Raw genomic sequence first — 23,100 nt, 5'->3', positions numbered from 1 at the left:
AGAACCTAGCGTTTTTGGATTCAAGACCAGCCCTGGCGTTTTGCACAGCAGATCAACCCCGACGACCACAGTAGACAGCAGATCCCCTAGCGTTAGCAGATTCCACAGCAAGAAGACAATTCAGTCCTAGCGTTTTTGAATTGCAGTTCAACCCTTAGCGTTTTGCACTTCCATCATGACAAGATCAACAAGAGGACCAGCGTTTTCAGTTTTCAGCAGCCAGGCATCGCAAAAGAAGTCCTGAACCTCGCAAATCTCACCTTCCCGCAGCAGATTCTCGCCGCACGGTCAGATCCCGCAAAGTTCGCAGTTGATCAGCCCCGACGACCACAGTAGACAGCAGATCCCCTAGCGTTAGCAGATTCCACAGCAAGAAGACAATTCAGCCCTAGCGTTTTTGAATTGCAATTCAACCCTTAGCGTTTTGCAGTTTCATCACGACAAGATCAACAAGAGGACCAGTGTTTTCAGTTTTCAGCAGTCAGGCATCGCAGAAGAAGTCCCGAAGCTCGCAGATCTCACCTTCCCGCAACAGATTCTCGCCGCAAGGTCAGATCCCGCAAAGTTCGCAGTTTCAGCCCGGAAAACGCAGATTTCAGCATCTGCGTTTTCAGTGCGTCGTCGTTGCATCGTCATCATCGACATCGTCACCAACATAGAGTAAGAATTCAGCAGATAAAGATTTGCAAATTTCAGCCATTAGCATTCTCAGATTTTAGCCCGTCTCGCCGTCGTCGACATCGTCAGCAAGTCCAAGCATTGTAGAGATTGTGCAATCAATAATAGACCACTCTCGCCATAGAGAGTGGGGCCTTCGGAGGAGGGTTTGACAACTTTCTGGTGTCGTATTCTTCTCTCTCTATCTCTCAATCTCAACACCTTCACGCACAGTGTCTATTCACTTTGTTTGTGATCACTTGCACTCTCATTAAAGAACAGAAGGCTCTCCCTTCCCTAAGAAAAAGGAACCTTGAGCACAGTTCGGAGCACTCATCTTGAGCAAATCACTTCCGTTGCACCTTACAATCACTCTATTAAAGAATGTCAATGGCTTCCTACAACCACTTTATGTCCCATGTACCAGCACTTGATTTCTACATACCACAATCACAATAGCGCATTTAGGCCTGACAAGGCACCATTAGGCCATGCATAGCATTAAAATTTGGTGGAATGGTTTGATTGTCACTGAATGGAATGGAATACAATGACAGGACTTGATTGGTACATTGGTTGGTTTTTATGGAATTGATTCAAACACATGTTAGAGTTCCTACGCCTTTGATAGGTAGGTCTCTCCGTGATACAAGTGCTCTGGATATTATTATTGTTACCTACATGTGTGTTAGAGTTCCTACGCCTAGTGAGGCAGGACTCTCCATGATATTTACATGTGGAACTGGCGCACCACATATTACTTTGCTATTGTTATGAACAACTAAGGTCAGTTGCTTTTGCTACCCCGGGATATATTATGGAATGAATTCTGAGAAGTTGGACACTAACATTTATGGTCATGTGTGCGTGATGTAGCAAGTCAAGGTAGCTGAGTCGTGGGCAGGTGGCTGACAGCAAATAGAAGGACATGGAATAATCCAATAAGACTTAGGGTCATAGTTACAGGGGACGGAGGGGACGGACCCTAGGGACGGGGGACGCCCGATTCCGGGACGGGGACGGGCGGGGACGGATGGGGACGGACGGCAAAAGGGCTGCCAGGCCGGAACGCAGGCAAAACGTCCCCGGGACGGCAGGGAATGGCAGGGGACGGGAGGGGAGGCAGGAGACTTTTTTAAAAATTTGAAAAATTGATCATTTCTAGTGGCTAGTTCCTCTCCAATAGCCATATGTTTGAACTTTGAAGCACCCCAATGGCTATAAAAGCCACCCTTTGGTCCTCATTTCTTGATGTTTTATAAGCACATTTGCGTCTATATCACTCATGTTATTTGGTCTAATTAGTGTAAATTTGTGGTCAAAGTGATGCTCTATGTGTGTTGCATGTGTGTAGGTCAAAAAATGCCAAAAAAATCTTCTTCTTTTTTTGCCGTTCCGACCCCCGTCCCTGTTTCTTGACTTTTGCCGTCCCGTCCCCGTCCCCGTCCCCGTTCCCGACCCCGACCCCGACCCCGACCCGCCGTCCCATGTAACTATGCTTAGGGTTCCTTTATCCCCAAAGTGGAATGTAAATAGCCTCATTTATGAGCTATCCCTTTTTCAAATTAATATAAATACGTGCCTAGATCAAGCCAGCTCACTCTAGGCATGGGGAGATGATTGTACCCAATGCTCCCTCTCTCTCTCTCTCTCTCTCTCTCTCTCTCTCTCTCTCTCTCTCTCTCTCATGATTGTACCCACTGCTCTCTCTCTCTCTCTCTCTCTCTCTCTCTCTCTCTCTCTCTCTCTCTCTCTCTCTCTCTCTCTCTCTCTCTCTCTGTGCATGGCATCCTCGGCCTAGAAGAGCGTGTACACAAGTACTAGGTATGTTGTTGTCATTACGACGTTCCAGCTCGCAAAACACTCTCTCTCTCTCTCTCTCTCTCTCTCTCTCTCTCTCTCTCTCTCTCTCTCTCTCTCTCTCTCTCTCTCTCTCTCTCTCTCTCTCTCTCTCTCTCTCCTTTTCACATATGGTAATGCCTCTCTAGTTGGGCTTCTCAGAGGACTATGAGCAGTTCTGAGCGTTTTATGCGCGTTTGCCAAGGCAAGAGCCTTTTGAACAAGAACCGGATTAGCTAATTGTTAATCCTCCATAGGCACGCTGTAACAAACTGTTGACATGTCAAAGTCTTGAAGAATGGAGCCAACTTACAGATGCCGGCCGAGGGCCTAAACCCTAAGAAGAGCAAGTAAAAGAAGAAGTCCTACCAACTTATGGGGACCCAGTCCGATGGGGCCCCAAGTGACATAAAGCATTAAAATAAAGCAGGACCCGCACACACGCAAAAACTGATGACGTGGCAGATTTTCAAAAATTGTGCTGGCATGATGACGTGGCAGGCTGTACGGATTTCCACGTTTGGCGCTGGCTGAGGACGTGGAAGCTGTACGGATTTCCGTGATTTATGCTGACAGCTTTTTGGCTTTGCTTTTGGACCAAATGCTTTTAAGTTTGAAGGCTTTTCACTGTAATTGCTTTTTAGGCCAAGGGCCCTTAAATATAAGGTTAGGACTCATTCTCTGGCATGCTTCGTGGAGAAGGTGCAGAGTCTGGAGTACCGGCTTGTACTGTGTTGATGCAATATAAAGAAATACCGAAAGGGGCGCCAAGGTTTGGGGCCAATACTCTCTAGGGTGGAATTCCGCCACTCCGTGTCGCGTGTCGTCTCTCTCTTTCAGTTCAGTTGTTATTGAAGTGCTAAAAGTCTGTTCAATCTGTTCTTTTCTATTGGCACGTGGTGCCCGTCTTGTGACAGTGGTCTCAGAGCATCAAGCGCACTCCCACCCTTACTTCATCGCTCCCATCTTCACCGCTCATGTCTTACAGGGTATAAGCCAATTAAGATCACTTGCAAGAGAAGGATCCAGGTTTGTTTCAAGTCATTGTTTTTCTCAAAAGCAGTGTCATGCAGATGTTGATGTCTACAGCTACCAAGCAACATACTCCAAGTACTTGGCAAGCTTTCAAGAAAAAAGAAATTGCCCGAAGTTATATGGTTTGACATCTTCCTTCGGAGTGCAACTTCTGGCAGAGTGGGGTATCCTGAAGTGCTTGCCATGGAAACCCTAGCAGATTATAACTTGAAATTTCTCGACATCTCTCAATAGATGTCTCTTCACGAGCAGATGACCTTGGAGGTCCAGTGCGATTGCTATCTTGGGACTACCATCGCCGCCAAAGAAACACTGTCTGTCCAAGAGCTGATGGACCATGCTGTGCTCGGCTACGACCTTACAGAATGAACCTAGCCCTAATTTTTGGTACAGGTTCCAGGATGGAAAGTCAGTCAACTTTTCGAGCTTGACTGATGTCGAGATTGCTTTTTTTTAAGTTTGAGTTCTATTTGATCTTGTTTGGTTATCCTGTTTGGAATTTGTTTGAAATGGATGGTGAACCTGTTTTGGTGCCGATTTGAAATGTTTGACTCTGATTTTAATACTGGTTTCATTGATTGATGATTTTACTCCCAGGTGGAGAAGTGAGAAATACTGTTTTGGTATTGTTTGAACCTCGGAACGATGCAGGCCGATGCCTGGGGAGCGTTTCGCTGTATGTTTGAAAACCTCTGAACGACGCAGGCCGATGCCTAGGGAGCGTTTGGTTGTATGCTTGAACCTCCAAGCGACGCAGACTGCAGTCTGGGGAGCGTTTGGTTGTACAGTCCTCTGAGCTCATGGCCCGGACCTTTTTAGGTTATTTGCGGGGGGAGTGACAAGGTAGTCGTTGAGTAGCTTCATACCGCAAACCGTTTGTCTTAGGGGAGTGCTCAGCGGCGCTGTTTGTTGTGTCTTATAACATGCATATGTAAGCATTTGTGTTGCATTGTGATGTGCCAATTACTGAATATTCCTAATTAGATGAGATTGCCCGGGTATGTAATTTTAGTGCATCAAGACACTCGTGGAAGATCAATACGGTCTGGGTGTAATGGCTAATTTTACTATGCCGGAATATCAAGAGTTCCGATTTGGACAAAAGAAGAAGCTAACTCCTTGATCAAAACAGCCGAAAGGAGAAGCTAACCTCCTTGATCAAAACAGCTGAAAGGAGAAGCTAACTCCTTGATCAAAAGAGCAGAAAGGAGAAGCTAACTCCTTAACAAAAAGAGCAAATTGATTGTCCCTCGGGATGACCCTAGGAAATTTTTGAGCTACATTGAGTTGTTTTGCAGATATGCTGTAATCGCGGACGATTACTCTCTTTCAAGAAGGGGAGATGTAACAAATTGCTGACGTGTCCAAGCCTTGAAGAATGGAGCCAACTTACAGATGCCGGCCGAGGGACCTAAACCCTAAGAAGAGGGAGTAACAAAAGAAGTCCTACCAACTTATGGGGACCCCGTCCGATGGGGCCCCAAGTGACATAAAGGATTAAAATAAACCAGGACCAGCACACACGCAAAAACTGATGACGTGGCAGATTTCCGAAAATTGAGTTGACATGATGATGTGGCAGGCTGTACGGATTTCCGCGTTTTGCACTGGTTGATGACGTGGCAGCTGTACGGATTTCCGTGATTTACGTTGGCAGCTTTTTGGCTTTGCTTTTGGACCAGATGCTTTTGAGTTTGAAGGCTTTTCACTATAATTGCTTTTTAGGCCAAGGGCCTTTAAATATGAGGTTAGGGCTCATTCTCTGGCATGCTTCCTGGAGAAGGTGCACAATCTGAAGTACCGGCTTGTACTGTGTTGATGCAATATAAAGAAATACCGAAAGGGGCACCAAGGTTTGGGGCCAATTCTCTCTGGGGTGGAATTCCGCTACTCCATGTCGCGTGTTGTCTCTCTTTCAGTTCAATTGTTATTGAAGTGCTAAAAGTCTGTTCAGTCTGTTCTTTTCTATTGGCACGTGGTGCCCGTCTTGTGACACACGCACAGTTCCATCGCGAAGGATTGCGAAATCGGAGAGTTTTCTCGCGTGAAAACTTGTCCAATTCAAAGGGGAACTGTCCCATTGCGCGTGGGAGCACCTCAGACACGTATAGACGTGCTCGCTCCACCCAAAACAATCCTGAAGAAAAAAACCACAGCCTGCAATGTTTTTCTACAGGTTTACGAGGTTTGGCACCTAATCTGCATGACATCGCCAGGGGAGCCTCGGGAAAGCATTGGGATGCTGCTTTGGGCACTTGATAGTCAAGTTTGGACAGCTTGGTGAGAGTTAGGTGAAAGCGTTCGGATCGTCTATTTGCAATAAGAATAAAGAATTACCGAACGAGGCGTCAGTCTTTGGGGCCTACAGGGTGTCCCTGTCTGCTTGGAAGCACTCTAGCTCCCTGGCGGTGTTTTGTTTGAAGTGTAATTTCCGGTCACAAAATTATTCGTGAAGTTTCTCTGTGTTGTAAAGCTCAAGGAAAGAATTGGGTGAAAGCGAAAGTCTACCGCCCTACAGGCGGGTTTCAACTTGCATGTATAAGAAACAAAAACAGAGTAATAAGTTTCTGAAAACACATAGACCGACTGAAAAAATCCATCTATAAGTGTAAATAGGTCCACCTTGTAGCCAAGCCGGATACCATCATCCATTGACATTTAGAGGGGGGTCACACTACAGCATGCATGCATTGTTTGACCTACAAACACCCCGTAGAGCCAAGATACTAGGCCCAAAGAGTACCGGGCCATCTGGGAGTTTCGATATAACATGAGAGACTAGACTGCAGGACAATCTCCAATCTATGGGAACTCCCTAACCCCCTATCCATGCCATACTATAGGTATTGGATGGAACTAGCTAGTCTTCATTATATCATCGTTGTACTCTCCTGCGCATATAGTTTCACATTCATTAGAGATAGATCTCCATTCCCCTCATCCCTCCTCCACATGTATAAACACCGCTACATCATTCTATTATGTTTTGTAGCATGTTTATTTTCAGCACATCCTTTAATGAGGATGAACCGCTTTTCAAAAGGGGCAAAAACATACTCCATTGATGTGTCACCTGTGGAAATCCCAGATAGTTCACGTCAGAGAGACATGCAAGAGACCATGATTGATTCCGTCCCAAAGGATCTGAATTGTCCTTCTAATAAGATCCATGCCAAAAAACGGAGGTTTGACATGCCGGAGTGGCCAAAAGTCAAAGCTACCAATACAAGAGCAAAGACAAAGTCTTTCCATTTACAAGCGAGAGTAGTCCATGAGAAGGATGAAAATGACATTTCTAGCGGGCAACCCTGTGATGCTCCCTTATACTCTTACCAAATGGTCTCAGCTTATTACTGTAACGCAGATACATTTAAAACAGCGTGCCCAATTATGTATGTGTGTGTGTGTGTGTGTGTGTGTGTGAGAGAGAGAGAGAGAGAGAGAGAGAGAGAGAGAACCTGATTGTGTGCCGAGGCCCAAGCACTGCCCGGAGACTACGTGGCTTCGAGAGTGTGCTTTAAGTTTAGTATTGGAATTTGGGCTTGCTTTTGAACGGGTCGGTTGGCCTCAGCTTTAATGATCAGGTAAAGTACTCGACATAGGGATCGAGCGGATGTCTTCCAGGTTGGCAAGAGAAGGGGGGAGAGAGGGTTTGCAATTTCTCTTGAGCAATGGTGGTCTTCCTGCATTGCAAGTCAGCATACAAATCAAACACCTACACAACCGCACATTAAGTTCTGCTTCTCACTTGTGCAAGCTCAAGTGCGTTCGTAGATCTCGATCGTCGACGGGTAAAAATTAAACTCGTTTACTCTTTATGGTGGGGTCCATAAAAACTAAATTCGGGATCTCGAGTTTAGTTTTTATGTCGAGATCTATTGTTTTAAGTTTAAGTTTATGAAAAAACACATCTATTTCAATGTAGTGCACATGCAGGTGATGGTTAAGGCCCCGGACTCTCAAGCTAGTGGTGAGGGTTTAAATCCCGACTGGGGAAGCGAGGGCATCCCAAGATCAGAGCTCTTGTGATCGATAAAAAATAAACTTTGGATCCCGATATTAGTTTTGAAAAATATAAACTTGGGATCTCTAGTTTAGTTTTAGTAGATCGGTGGTCCAGATTGATCTTCCACTTGGGACCATTGCTCCCATGGTGAAGACCCCGTAGGATTGGGGGGTGAAAGGTGCCATGTGGGTGTGCTTGCGATCAGGGTTGCTCCAAAATTTAAGGAAATTTTAGTGTAAAAACGTTCAAATACACTCAATTTACCTTTAAAGATTTTCATGTATAGGTTTTTCAAATTTTTTTATAAAAATAAAATTACAGCATCAGATGGCAAGGAGGTGTTTATTATGGAAGCAATTTTGTGATCAAATCCAACTAATTGTACAAAATTCGGATGTACACAAGAAGCCAAAGCTTCAAAACTAAGCCTAAAGACCCTTAATAAAAGCTAAACCTCAACCTCTTAAGAGATTAGCTGTTAACTACAATGCCTCACAATTGAAAATAATTTTACTTAGATACGAAAACAAGTTCCTCAAGTGCATATACCGAAAATGAAAGAGAAAGAGCAACTCTCTCTCTCTCTCTCTCTCTCTCTCTCTCTCAAAAAAGGCTACGAACAGAGAGTCTTCATCACTTTTCCTTTGTTGGATCAACATGTTGTCAGAACTTGGAGCTACAAAAGTGCCTACTCAGCTACCTTATAGCATTTCGAGTAAGCAAAAGCGTAGGCAACACTGTAGTCATGCTCTTTGCAAGCGAAAAGATAACTAGATGTAGCTAAGCATATCTAAAAAACACCAAGTTGTCGATGATCCATTGTTCTATATGTGCATACCATGTGTTAATGTTGGGTTATCACAGCTCTAGCGAGCTCAGTTGAAAAAAAAAACACACACACAAGCTCCGCCACGCCCCCTATTTTGGATCACAGCGCCGCCTCCTACATGGGTGGGAATTCGCGGTTCCCACAGTGAGCCATGCCCCTTAGCTTGTTATGTGTGTGATCATGCATGCCCGACTATAGGATATATCACACTCCTTCCACCTTAAGAAGAATTTTGGACATGGTCCCATCTTCCTGACTCGGAGTTTCTAATCCATATCTCCAACTCTCTTTTGTATTGTGTAAGGTCCACAATACCTTGGTTATAATTTTGGACATGGTCCTATCTTCATGATTTCAGACTTTCCATGCACTTTCAAATAGACTTGCTCCCCTTCCTCAAAAGGTAAGAGGCCTTCTATGAAAATCAATATATGTCTTTGCTCTATCTTGAGCCTTTTTAATATTGTCTTTAACAAGTTTAAGCATTTCATTCATATCTTGTAAGAAGTATTTAGTTGCCTTGACTTTTTTCTTTTGCAATCCTATTGTATGAGGAACTCTAGGTTGAAATCCATAGATTAACATAAATGGACTATATTCATTGGAAGAGTGCTTGGCACTATAATATGAAAACTCTATTATAGGTAAGTATTCTTCCCAATTAGTATGCCATTTACTTACGTATGCTTGTGGCATATCTTCTAGGATTTGATTAACCCTTTCAGTTTGACCATCCGTTTGAGGATGCTCAACTGTACTAGTTTAGTGTCCAACCTTTTAAAGACAATTCTCCAATTTCTTGTCTCTATCTGACACAATGTCTATTGGTAAACCATATAGTCGATAGAGGTTTTCTACAAATAATCTAGCCATTTCAAGAGATTTAACATCAGATTTGGACAGAATAAACCTAGCCATCTTGGTTAATATATCCACAATTACCCAGACATAGTCGTTACCCCTCTGTGTTCTAGGTAATACAACTATAAAATCCATGGAAATACTCTCCCATTTCTCTACAGGAATTTCTAAGGGATAGAGTCCTCCCATTTTAAGTATTTTAGCTTTATTCATATGAAATTTACTACGTTTAGCCACATATTTTAGGGCGTCCTTATATATTCCAAACCAATAAAATTGCCTCTTAACAAAGATTAAGAGTCTTGTTTACACCTGGGTGTCCCCACTTACACTATCATAACACTCATAGCGTATCTAACGCCCAATCTTTTCATCTTTTGGGACACATACCCTACTTTTGTATATAAATTTCAATTATCTATGACAAAATTCTTCCACTTGAATCCTTCTAAAGCACCCATCAATGCTTCATTCTCGTTGAAAACCTCTTCTTTTTGATCCCTTTCTGGATGGTTTTCCATATCTTGAAATATACAGGATCAATCCGACATTTTCCTCTTAATGATTCAAGCAAATCACTATTAAATCACTACAAGAGGTTGTGTGCTCTTGTGACGCTGTTAGCGACGGAAATACACTGGGTTTTTATAACCCCCGGCGTCGCTAAAACCGTCGCTAATAGAGTCACTACGAGAGCGTCGCTATATGCGACGCTATAGGCGTCGCTATATAGAGACGCTCATAGCAACGGTCATAGCGACGGTTATAGCGACGTTTACACAGAAGTCTATAGCGACGCTCCAGAGCCATAAATAGCAACGGTTATAGCGACGCCCGAGAGAAATTTTTTTTGGTGACAGGGCATTGAATGCCCTGCCACCCATCAACCATATTGTACTTGATTCACTTTTTAAAAAAAGTGCAAAGGTAGATAATAGACCCAAAATAGTCACCCACAAGACGCATTGTTTGCAAAATTGACAAGCGTAAAATTGACAATTGTACACATCATAGTCAAAATGAATTGATTGGCAAATGTAATAATGACAATTGTACAACATCATAGGCATAAAGAATTGATTGGCAAAATGAACTGCGGTGACAAATGTAATAATATACATGGTTCAAAAAGACGTATAAAATCCGTCTCATGATACATAAGCTATGAGAAACCCTAAACTAATGCTATCTAGCTACGGCTAAACTGACGTCGTCTAGTCAGACGTCTCATCGCGTCCAAGCAGCGTATCTGTCGGATTCTGCAAAAAAAGACAATAAGACAGCTTTCAGTAAGTATAAACATATAACGACATTTATAAAACAATACAAAAAATAGAAAAGAGTAAACCCTAATACTAACCATGCCGTCGCGAGAACTGAGAATGTCCATCAGGGCGTTTAAGCCCTTCCTGCCTGCGTACTCGCGCTCGTACGGTGTGGGATCACGTCCTGTCATCGACCACTGTCAAAACATACAAAGATTTCATTATGTTGGAATTAAAAAACTCATAAACCCTAAACTATCGAACATAAAGAGCAATGGGAAAACACTTACAAAATCGGCCTCAAATGATGCCCATCCACCGCTCCCCAAGTGGTGCGAGCTCCCTGCCTCTACTCGCGCTCTGGCTGCATCCTTTTGTTGCTTCCACTTGTCGGGATTCTCGCGCGCTGCTTTCTTCGCATTCTTCCAATCTTCTTTGGCCAGCCAATCTGGCCTATTCCACCCATGCTTGATTGCTTTTTGCACTTCGGAACGCTTGTGTTTGCAGTATTCGCGCATTCGAATCTTCATCAGGTCTTCATTGAAGCGCTGATCCCGTGTTGAAACGGGAAACTCATCATGAAGTATGCTGATGACTCTGGCTTTTAAATCACTTGGTACTTCACTCCATTTGTTTAGTATGTAGTGTCTAAACAGCTGAGAGCAAAGACCACGCATGCGCGAGATCACCTTCTTGCCGTCATCATCCATGATGATGCCGCCGCTGAAGTCGACGGAGTAAGGCAAGCCCTCTGGCCGGTGATGCGTGAACCTGGGTGTCCCGACAGGGGTCTCTAGCGGCGTGTCGATGGGGGTACGGACGTCAGGTGTCTCCACCGGCGTCTGGGCCCCGAAGCGAGGAGTGTCGAGTGGGGTGGCTCCTGGCGGAGTAGGTAGAGGTGTGTAGCTGCTAGGACAGTCAGCCGCGCAAAACCTGGCGTAGATGGCGATGATGTGGCTGGTGTGGGGGCGGGCAAAGAAGGGGAGGGTAAAGAGCCTCGTCGAACACGAGGCGGTGTGGAGGCATCGGCGGCGGAATCCCCACAACAACCGCCACCGCCACCACTAGAGTGCCGGTGTCTAGACGAGTGTGAAGATCGTCTCGTCGACACCGAAGCTTCGGAGCGCGCCGAATGCTCCGAAAGAGAGGGAGATGCGGATGGAGTAGGAACGCGCGATGATGCGCCAGAGCGATGACACTCCACGTACCACTGTCTCTACTGCGGTGACAAAGAAGAAAGAAACTCCTCATCATCCATACCTGCATTAAACACACGAATATTTAAACTTAATATTGAATGAATAGAGTAGACAATGACGCAAAGACCATTAAATACAATGACGTAATGACGCATATAAATACAATGACGCAATGAATTGAGTGATAGAAGAGGCAAGTCGAAAACTCAGAATTTTCAATCAAAAGATGTGAGCGCGAGTAGAAAAGAGCGTTATGCACCATGGAAGGTACTTAGAGAGCCAGAGCTTTTACAACACGGAGCAAAATTGTTCAAATACAATATTTGTGGCTTTAAGAGATCTCTCTCTCATCCTCGCATAACTCAGCATAACTTCCTATATCTATATAGAGCTCTCCGTTTAAACACATATCCTCTGTTTCATTTTGTAGCTCCTCTGCATGCACCCCATATAGAGTAGTAGCATCTTGATGCTCGTCTGGCACCACCGCAGCGGCTTCTGATTGAGCATCTTCTTTGATCTCCTCCATTGATGCCGTTGTGATTGGCACATGGTAGCCTTCATACGTCCTTGCACTACGAGGGGCTACCTCTATGACGTACCACCAGTTTGATGTAGACTTTGTAGGATGAAATATTACCTGCCAGAGCCACATAACTTACATGAGAGCTTTCAAGCACATAACTTGTAAAAGGGGGATGTTAACTATTTACATACTTACTTGTTCACAATGCTCGGGTAGTACGAAAGTGTCTCTTAGGTCAGCCCATTTCTTAGTAGGATCCACCTCAAGAAAACCAGACTCTCCTCTACGCACAGTAGCGTTGCGGCCCTCCATGATTATCTTGAACCATTGCACGTCGAACAAGTCGACAAAAAATCCTCTGTAATCGATCCTCAAAATCTCTTGTAGCGTGCCGAAGTAAGTGAGTTCCGCCACCACAGGATCTGCATCAGAGGAACGTCGTCAACTAGACTGTTCAAATTTTGCCATGATTCCACAATCTTGAGTAAAACGCTTTTTGTCGATCCGTTCCACCCTAAAATGTTGACCTTTACACCATGCTGCTGTGTATGACTTATACTACAACGAACAAAGATTATGAGTGGCCGTTCAAACGTTTAGAAATAAAGTCACTAGCTAGTCGTACATTGCAAACTTACCTTGGTCGCGCAACCCCGAGAGTACTCCCACTCTTCCTCAGTCACTTCGTCACCGCATTGTTGTGCGCTTTTCAATTGGTTGTGCAACCATCTTAAGCTCATGAATGTTGGTAGGCTCTCCAGACCCGTCGGATAGTGCATCGGTGGTCGTCTTCCCCGTCTCCACTCGATTTGTGCCCTTTGTCGCTCTTGCTTTGCATCCTCATATTGTGAAATCCACTTTTGCATCACTGGATTTTAGCCTCTAGATCTTCCGTCATCTTCTTCTCAACACCGAGATTGCACATGAAAATCCCAGATATACGCTCATCATCTATGGTTCGCCATAGCGTGTCCCGGGCTTTATCAAATCCGTCTAGCCACTCTCCAATGTACACTAGGGACTCTGATACCAACCAACCTTCTGCCATGCTACCCTCAGGACGTGCCTTTTGACGCACATATCCCTTAAGCGTTTTCATGAAACGTTCTAAGAAGAACATCCATCTGGAATGAACTGTGCCAGCTATTTCCACCTCATCAACTATGTGAACAAGAAGATGCACCTGAATGGTTAGCATGGTAGTAGGAAAATGTTTCTCAAACATGCACACAAGCTCCGCAGCATTTAGTTTGGCGAATGGTATGGAGTCTACGTTGATCTACTTTTGTGAGATCCATTGCACCAGCTTTGCAAGTTTGTAGATTGTGTTACGGATGTTGAGAGACAAACATCCCTCAATGGCAACCGGTAAAATAAACTGTAAAGTATGTGCAGCAATGATATTAAAGTCCACATTTTATGCAATGATATTAAAGTCCACTATGAACGTACCTGACACATTTTATGCCAATCGTGTGACTTCAAACCGGTAAGCTTTCCTTCTTTAGTAAAACACGTTCGGAGCGAGTGCATTACGCCAGTGGGGGTCCGCAAAGATCGAATGGTCTCTTTTACTTTGCGTTCTTGGGCTCTTGTGAAAATCCATGGTGCTTTAGGGAGTTTTATCGATCCATCAAACGCTGTTTGCGGCCAATATTGCTCCATACGATCCACATTTCTAAGGTCAACTCTGGCTCCCAAAGTATCTTTCTTGCCGGTCAGATGGTCCCATAGTAGATTACCCACATTCTTGAATATGTGCATTGGATCGAGCACGTGATTGATCATGAGTCGGGGCCAGTATGGTAACTCGTACCATAGAGATAGTCTCTTCATCCCTGGAGGCAATCCGTCATCGCACATCTCCTTCTGCTCTAACCATGCTTGTGCAGACATCCTTGGTGGCTCTCTTCCCAAAAAGCCGTCGCGTAACACATGATTCTCTGGAAGATACGCTTGATGACCTTCGTAGATTTGCTTCTTCAGTGAGGGCGCCCTATGTGCATTCAGTCTAGGTCCACATGTGACATATGCTCTGTATCCGCTTGTTTGAAGCCCTGCATGTATACACATGATCATAGATCAACTATGGGAAAAAACAAGATTTACAGTGTCTGAGTGAGGAGTGTCAATAGATCACCTGAGCATTCTGTTAGCCCGGGATAGTCATGCATGGTCCACATTAGAATGCCTCTGATCAAAGCATTCCGTCGTCCTGTGTGTCAGCTCATATCCACCACCTCTATGCCAATCCACAATTGTTGTAGCTCTTCCAATAGTGGACGAAGATACACATCCATATTCTCCACTTTATATCGCCCTGGCACAATCAAGCTTAGCCATAGGTGCCCCTTCTTCGTAGTCAACCACGGGGGAATGTTGTAGTTGACGATGACAACGGGCCATACATTGTAAGATGTTGATCTTTGACCAAATGGATTTACGCCATCCATAGCCAGGCCTAAGCGCAAATTTCGAGCTTCCCTGGCAAAATCCGACCATGTTCCATCTATATGTTTCCAGGCTGTGCAATCTGCAGGAATTCGTAGCACACCATCCAAAGATTTATTCTCCTCATGCCATGATGCTAGGGCGGCCATGGACTTACATTCGAAGAAATGCTTGATGCGAGGAAGCAGAGGAAAATGTCGCAAAACCTTTTGTGGAATTTTTGTCCCGTGGAGATCTACTCGATATCTTTCGGAATCACATTTCGGACACTTCTCCATGTCTATGTATTCCCCTCTGAAAAGAATGCAGTCATTAGGACAAGAGTGGATAGAATTGTAATCCATCCCCAAGTTTCGCAAAATCTTTCTTGCTTCATCTCGGGAATCTGGCATCACATTGTCAGCTGGTAGTATGTGCTCTTTAAGCAATCTACACAACATAAAAATACGATACAGATGTGTAAAAATCTATCAGATCATTATACATTTAGAGTTTTATTAAAGTAAACTAATTGTAATAGATCACCTGAAAAGCGCTGTGACGCTAGTGTCACTCCATCCAAACTTTGCCTGCATGTTGAGAAGAACCAGGAGTGCTTTCAATCTAGACATACGTGCTCCATTATACAATGGCGTATCGGCTTCACTTTTCATATCATCATAGATAAGCCTTTCTGAATCCATGATTGTCTCGATCATTTCATCAATCTCGGGCTCAAACATTGCCTCGTTGGGAATGTGCTCTGCATGATCATCCCCCGAGCTGTCAGAGGCTACATCTTGTGGCCTAACATATGCTGCTTGACCAAAGCGCTTGCGAACACGTCTATTGGGTTGCAAGATTGCTGCTTGTTGGCCAGCGTCAAAGTCCGATGAGTTATAATTGGCAACAACTCGATCTATAATAGATGGATCGAACTTCGCCAAATTCGCGAACGTGCTGCAAAGAAACACGTCTTGTCCGTCGCACAGCATGCTTGCATTGATTACAAGGACATAAGACCCTCGTTGAGAGATAGGTGTTTCAGTTGGACGGTCCCACATCCTCGTCACTACTCATAATGAGGATAAAAATCTTATAACCTGGACAAAAAATTTAATATTCTATTGGCATTCTTCGTCTTATCTCTCTCTCTATCTCTCTCTCTACCTCACATTCTCTAGTCATGTCCAATCCCCGTACACCTCGGTCTAGAGGTGCACGGAGATCAGAACCACCGAGTTTTAATCTCGTCTTTATTGGTCAATACCTATATTTGTGGGTACGAGAAATCTACAGACCCACGTCTACATGATACTGCATGTAGTGGACAAAACCCCTTTGCCTCTTCTCTAGCTGTAGCACTTCACAGCATCTTAACATCTTTTCACAGTAGATCTTTTCACTGTTCGTCTAACTCTAAACCCTAAACCGTAAGTAATTCTTGCGTGGACTCTATCTAACATAAATAAGCGTAAATCTAAATAAACGTAAATCTAACTAAAAATAAACCTAAATCTAATTTAACGTAAGTCTACATCTAACCTAATCTTTAACGTCTTTTGGGATAGTTTCCTACGACGTTAAAACTCTCTTCTTCTTGTGTGTGTGTGTGTGTGTGTGTGTGTGTGTGTGTGTGTGTGGGTAAACCTAAATAAACCTAAGTCTAATCTAATATAACATAAATCTAAATCTAACGTAAATTATGTTATATTAAAAACAAAGAACTAAACTAACAGGGATTATAAGAACCTTAAAACTGATTTAACACATAATTTTTCACATAACTCGGCAAGAGTTGGCATTCTCATCACTAAAGATGTGAGAGTTAACTTCCGGCGGTGACGCTGCCTCATCTCCATCCACATCTGACGACAGCAATTGGCCCTTTGGACCGTTCTTGCTCTTGTTACTAACTTTGAAGTTGCTGTTGAATGACTAGAGGTTGTCTAGATGGTCATTGTCGGGGATGTAGTGACTCTTGCCGCCCTGAAGATCCACCTTCTTCCCTATCTTCTGAAGACATTTCACCAGTACTTTTGGATCGACGGAGCCCACCATGAGTGAAGGCAGCAATACCCTATATTCCATTGAGGGCTTTCTTCACCCACTTCATGCAGGCATCGCAGTCTATGGAGACCTAAATCTAATCTAATATAACGTAAATCTAAATCTAGCGTACACAAACGTAAATCTAACTAAAAATAAACCTAAATCTAATCTAATTTAACTTAAATAAACCTAAATCTAATTTAACGTAAGTTTATATCTAACCTAATCTTTAACGTCTTTTAGGATAGTTTCCTACGACGTTATAACTCTCTTCTTCTTGTGTGTGTGCGCGTGTGTGGATGTGTGTGCCAATAAAAAGAGATAAATGGTATAACCTTTCTATCACCCATGCCAAGTATGATAGATTGGTTATGCCATTTCCCTCTTGAATAATAGGTCTTGAGTTCAACTCCTCGTTGGCTAGATCTTTAAGTCTTTTAATTTTAATTAGTTTCCTACGACGTTAAATTAGTTTCTCTCTCTTTCTCTCTCAATGTGTGTGCATTTTTTTGTTTATGCATGTTTTCTCTCTCTTTTCCTCTCTCAATGTGTGCGTTTTTTGTTTATGCATGTTCTCTCTCTCTTTTCCTCTCTCAATGTGTGCGTTTTTTGTTTATGCATGCTCTCTCTCTCTTTTCCTCTCTCAATGTGTGTGTGCATTCTTTGTTTATGTATGTGTGTGTGCGTTTTTGTTTATGTTTGTACTCTTTCTCTCTCTCTCTCTCTCTCTCTCTCTCTCTCTCTCTCTCTCTCTCAAAAACACTATGTGTGTGTGTGTGTGTGTGTGTGTGTGTGAGAGAGAGAGAGAGAGAGAGGGAGAGAGAAAGAGGGGAAGGGAACATGAGAGTGAGGAGAGGGAAGGAGCATACCTGGCTCTCCTTCCTCTCCTCGTGTGTGTGTGTGTGTGTGTGGAGAAGAAAGAGAGAGAGAGAGAGAGAGAGAGAGAGAGAGAGAGGGAGAGCGTTACCTGCTCCTTGCTTGAGGGCGCCAAAAAACTCAGATCTGAGATCTGAGTTTTTGGGCGCTCTCTGTTATTTTTTTTAGCCCAGCCGGCGTCGCTATGAGCGTCGCAAATTTACGACGCTCATAGCGACGCCGGGAATTTTTTTTTTTGAGCGTCGCTGTGTGAGCGTCGCTAATATGAATAGCCTCTTGTAGTGAATCAAGTGAAACTCAATTCATGTATCGTAGGCATCCTGCTAAGGGAATCTATTATTACATTATATTTAACTTTATGATACCTAAGTTCATAATCAAACTCTTGTAAGAGTTAAGCCCATTTGGCCTTATGACCTTTCAATTATTTTTGATTGGAAAGGCACTTAATGCTTTCCTGATCAATCACTATCATAATCTTAGCACCATATAAATAGTATTTTCCTTTCTTCAATGCATGAACAATAGCATACAACTCCCTCTCAATTACAAAGTAATTTTGTTGGGCATGGTCTAGCTTTTTACTTTCAAATGTTATTGGTCGACCTTCTTGAGTTAGAATTGCAGCTACAACAAAATCACTAGCGTCTGTCTCAACCATAAAAGGTTAATTGGGATCCACAAAATTGGAGCTATAGCTATTGATACTTTTAATTTTTTCATACATTTCTTTTGATTTCCCCCCCACTCAAAGAATTTTGTCTTTCCTTTGAGTTGGTGCGTCATGGAACTACTATCTTGGTATAATCTTTAATGAATTTATGATAAAATCCAAACATTGCTAAGAACATTTACAACTCTTCTAGGTTCTTAGGTTTAGGCCATTGTAAAATGGCTTGGACCTTTTCTGGATCCATCCTAATTCCATCTTTGGAAGTGATTTGACCAAGATATTTCACTCCTTTAGTAAAGAATTCACATTCGAATTCCTTTGCATAAAGAGAATTTTCTATGAGCATTTGGAACACTTTCCTAAGATGCTCTATATGCTCCTCTCGAGTACGACTGAAGATGGGGATATCCTCAAGAAATACTACTACAAGTTTTTCTAGATAGGTTGTAAAACACTATTCATCAACTTCATAAAAGTAGTTGGTGCATTCATAAACCCAAAAAGCATTACCCAAATTTCATAATGCCCATATCTAGTCCTAAAGGCTATTTATGCAACATCTTTAGACTTTCATCCAACTTCATGATAATAACCATATCGTAAGTCGATCTTTGTAAAGTACTTGCCTCCCTCTAACTGATAAAAAAGATCTTCCATTCTAGGCATAGGGAACCTATTCTTGATTGTGAGATTTTTTAGTTCTCTATAGTCGACAAAAAGTTGCATAGAACCATCTTTTTTCTTCACCAATAAGATTGGCGAAACCCATGGAGAAATTGTTGGGTTTAATAAAGTCTTTATCTACATAGTCTTACAATTGTTTTTCTACTTCTAATTGTTGTTCTTGACTTAATCTATAAGGTGGTTTACATACAATCTTTGCATCTCTAACTAAAATAGTAGCATGATCTACTTCACCTCTTTCAAGAGATAAACCCTTTGGCAAATCAATAGGAAAAACATCTTTAAAGTCTTTTAGCAAGACTTTCATATCACTTTCACGATCACTATAAGAAGACAAAGACGAGTAGGAAACCCAATCTTTCATTTCCACATTAGACTCTTTATTTACAATAGATTGACACCAAAGAATATAAACATCACAAGAATTTGTATTTACAAGATTTGGCAACTCAAGAGAACATATCAAAGAACTATTTTGTACATCATAATCACCTTGTATAACAAACTTTTAAATTTTTACCTTCTTTTTCACATTCTAGTGAGTTTTGCAGGTAACTCTGTTTCAAAGAAGGTCATAGTCCCCACAACCATTGCCTTTCCAAAACCAAGTTTACATGATCCATATTCATAATTTGAAAGTCAAGCATGTCTTTATAACCTTGTATCTCAACATCCAAATTGGATACCATTGTATCCCATATCTTCTTGTCTTCAGTATGCATCATGCAAACGATATATCGGTGAGCTCTTGATTGTTGAGAAAGTTTTAATTTCTTGACAAGAGCATAGTTCACAAGATTATGTGTGGCAGAGTCATCTATCATGACTCTAACCCTTTTCCCATTTACAAACCCGTGCATTTTCACTAGTTCATGTGGATCAAAACTTGATCTCCACATGTTGGTTGACAAACAACAATGATTCTCTTTGTCCTCGTGTAACACTTCTATGAATTTATGCTTTTCATTACCATTTATCAGAACTGTCTAGATTATATGTCTTGGCTATCTTTATGACTCTTGTCAAGACCTTCACCTTTATCATCATTCATTTTTCTTTTGTTGTTTAGACAATTCCATCACGAATGGTTGGGTGACAAACAAGTGAAGCACAAGTTTTATTTTCTAGCCTTTGCAAAGTCCTCTTGGTTTAGCCTAGGTCATATTACAACCCTCTTTTCAGAAATAGTGGCCTACCCTCCTTATTAAATGTATATTTTATTTTTCCTTTTAGAAAGGGTTCAGTCTGAGTGGGACTAGGAGCCATCAAGCAAGTATTATCTTAATGATTTGATTGCTTTCTCCAAAGTTTTAGGTGCACATATTTTCACCCCACACTTGAAATGTCTATCTAATCCCCATAAAACCCTCTTGTTTTGTGAAAGTCATCTATTCCCGAAAGCCTCATGATTATTTCTTTATATTGTGCAATGTAAGTGAGCAAAGGCCTACCCTGTTGCATAGGTTAGTCCCAATACTTCCAATTTCTTTCTGGCTCATTTTTAGGAGAAAAATCTTTCACAAAAATACTCTCAAATTGAGCCCAATCTCCATGCCTTGAAACTCATCTACCATTTGTAGGCTTTTGGTCCCAATGATAGACTAGCCTCAAGTAGTTGGTACTCAAGTGGTATATTTTTAAACCTATGAAGGTCTTACTATTTTTTGTAGGAAAGTATATGTCATCAAATATAATATCTAACTTTACCAAATGATTTTCTCATATTAAACTAACAACTTAATATGGGAAGATAAAAGGGGAACAAGCGCTAGTATAGATATATGTGTTTCTAGACCTATCTCAACAGGGACCGAAAGGAGAAATGGTTGCATCTCAATAGGGGTCCAAAAGGAGACGGTCTAGCAAAGAGCAATGTGCAATAAGTGCTTCTAGATTTATCTCAGTAAGGAACTAAGAGGAGAGATGGTTACATCTCAAAAGGGGTCCAAATGGAGATAGTCTATCAAAGAGCAACGTGCATCTAATGGAGCTTAAAAGACCTTAGGGTTAGCTTCATTAAAGACCTCCAAAATTTAGTGTTCAAAAGTTCTTTGACCTTACACAAGCTAGGGCTAGCCTCGAGGTGGGAATCGTACCCAAGCATGAGGTGCTAAGACGCTTAAAGTGGTTGTGGGAACCTTGCCCAAATCTTGAGGTGATTTTTATGCTTAAATGAATGTTTTTGAAATGTTAAATTCAAAGAAAATGTGCTCGTCACCCTTTGAAACCAAATGTTCTAGTTGGTAATAGGTGAGGATTTTTTCCAGTAGTTTTCTATTACCTTAGGTGCCTCATCGAGTTGCAAGGGTGGTAAGGTACTCTCCCAGGATCGAACTTGAAGTGGTTCATCAGGTGATTCTTGAACACTGAGAGGTGTGGATTCCTTTGTAGCTTTATGGAGGATGGAGGTCCACTATTGTAGATGGAGGCTGTGGAGAAGCTTTTACCTCTATGGATGCATTACATGAGGAGCTAGAAGCTTCATGGGACTCCCCCCTTCCTGAGCTAGGTGGAACAAATTGTTCTTTCTTCGGTATCCAAACTAGCTATGGAGCGGGTGTGTAGCATTCTGTGATTTTTTTCTTTCCACGATCGTTGATTCGTTTTGGAGCTACGGGATTGGGCTCACATGGGTCAGGTGACAAGTAAAAACACAATCTACGTTTTGGCACCCAGATTTGATCATTTCCTTTATAGTAGCCATGGGCTTCTAATAATCGTTTATGAATCCAAGTGAAGATGGGTAACAAGAAGCCAACGTATATTGTGCTAGGAGAACTAATCACTAAGGTGATTTATGGGGCATTGCACGCAAAAGGAAGATGGCCTGACCCCCCGTCACAGAATGACTTGGGCTCAAAGAAGACAAAGAAGACGAGACACAAAGAACACCAAGGGTTGCCACAAGATTGAAAAGACGGATAGATCCTGTTCAAGAAGAGCAGCCTGAGCAAAACAAGGGAAAGAAAGAATTTGCCCAAGTGCCGGCAAAAGAGACAAAGTCACAAAAAGCGGCAAGACTAGAGCGGCTGATGGAGAGCTTTAGAGCAGAAAGGGCCCTTAAAGGCGATTTGATTGAACTCTGGAAGCCGTCTTTAGAAGCAATGTCGGGATCATCCCGAAGGGTGCAAAGGAATAGATTCGAAGATTACATTAAAAATTTTGAGATTCTTGATGCCGCATCAGAAAATATCCCGCATGTACCTTTTACAGAAGAAGAAGTGAAGCAGGTACGACAGAAACTGCTAGACGAGCAGGAGAGCCAAGAGAGAGAAAGAAAGACTAAGTCAGACCGAGATTTAAAGAAAAATCCTACATCTCTACCGGCCAACCCACCGCCCTCACCACCTCCTAGTAGCCCTCCACAAGAAAATAAAGAGGAGGAAGACAAACCAGAAGAACAAGAAGAGTCCAAGCAAGAGCAGAGCCAGGAGCAGAAACTAAAGGAAGAGGCTAAGCCTCGAAGTGGGCAACAAGAGCCAAATGATTCATATAACACATTTTTGGACCTGCTAGCAGCAGGATACACAAAAGAAGAGGCTACCACAGTCGCATTCGACTTGGCAAGCACAGGGCCTAAGGAACAAATGCAAAGCATGAGGTTAGTAGAACTAAAAGAGATGGCCACAGATACAGTGGACCTGCACCCGCCCTCCAATGATTGGGATGTGGTGATGACAAAGTTAACGGGGTTAAGAGCGCAGTCCATGGCCTCAGAAAGTGAGATGGCAGCTCTCAAGGCCACTGAAGTGAAGATAAATCTCGAAGTAGACTCTTTGCAAGGACAAAGTCAAAGGCAGCAAGAGAGAGAAACGGAGCTACAGGCCAGCCTAGCAAGGGCATTGCAAAGATTCTAGGAAATGGAGAAAGAAAATCAGGCAGTAGCACAAAGAATACAAGGAGTTGAAGAGGAATGTAAGCAACTCATCAAATCATTGATAGATGCCGAGAGGGAAAGGGATAACCTGACCCTACAGCTGGCTGAGGAATCTAAAGAAGTTGAAGCAATGCGAAACGCCAAAGAAAAGGTGGAGATAGATCAAGAATCCAGCCAGGATGAGGTCCTTGAGCTCAAGGACTAGCTTAAAGTGAAAGATCAAACCATCCAGAGGCTGCGGGCATCTCCTGCCCGATTCAAAGCTACTAGCTCGACTCACATCACCACGGA

The 23,100-nt window shown here is 42.7% G+C and overlaps 1 protein-coding gene across 2 annotated transcripts in view; it reads right to left on the bottom strand.

Moving 5' to 3' along the window:
* Positions 1 to 7,200, bottom strand: part of LOC147436704 (uncharacterized) — a 124,129-nt gene extending 116,929 nt beyond the window's left edge. The window contains exon 1 of one of the 2 annotated variants that reach the window (XM_086486151.1): positions 6,990 to 7,200. The gene's annotated coding sequence lies outside the window, so the exon portion shown is untranslated. Of the gene's footprint in view, positions 1 to 6,604; positions 6,628 to 6,989 lie in introns of those variants that run through there. The other variant, XM_086486152.1, reaches the window with a different exon arrangement.
* Between the last annotated feature and the right edge of the window lie 15,900 nt (positions 7,201 to 23,100).

The sequence above is a fragment of the Adiantum capillus-veneris genome, chromosome 17 (genome assembly GCF_014529385.1).
Source record: "Adiantum capillus-veneris isolate H3 chromosome 17, ASM1452938v2, whole genome shotgun sequence".
Lineage (NCBI taxonomy): Eukaryota > Viridiplantae > Streptophyta > Polypodiopsida > Polypodiales > Pteridaceae > Adiantum > Adiantum capillus-veneris.
Note: the sequence above shows the minus strand (reverse complement) of the source record. Positions and strands in the feature narration are given on the sequence as shown.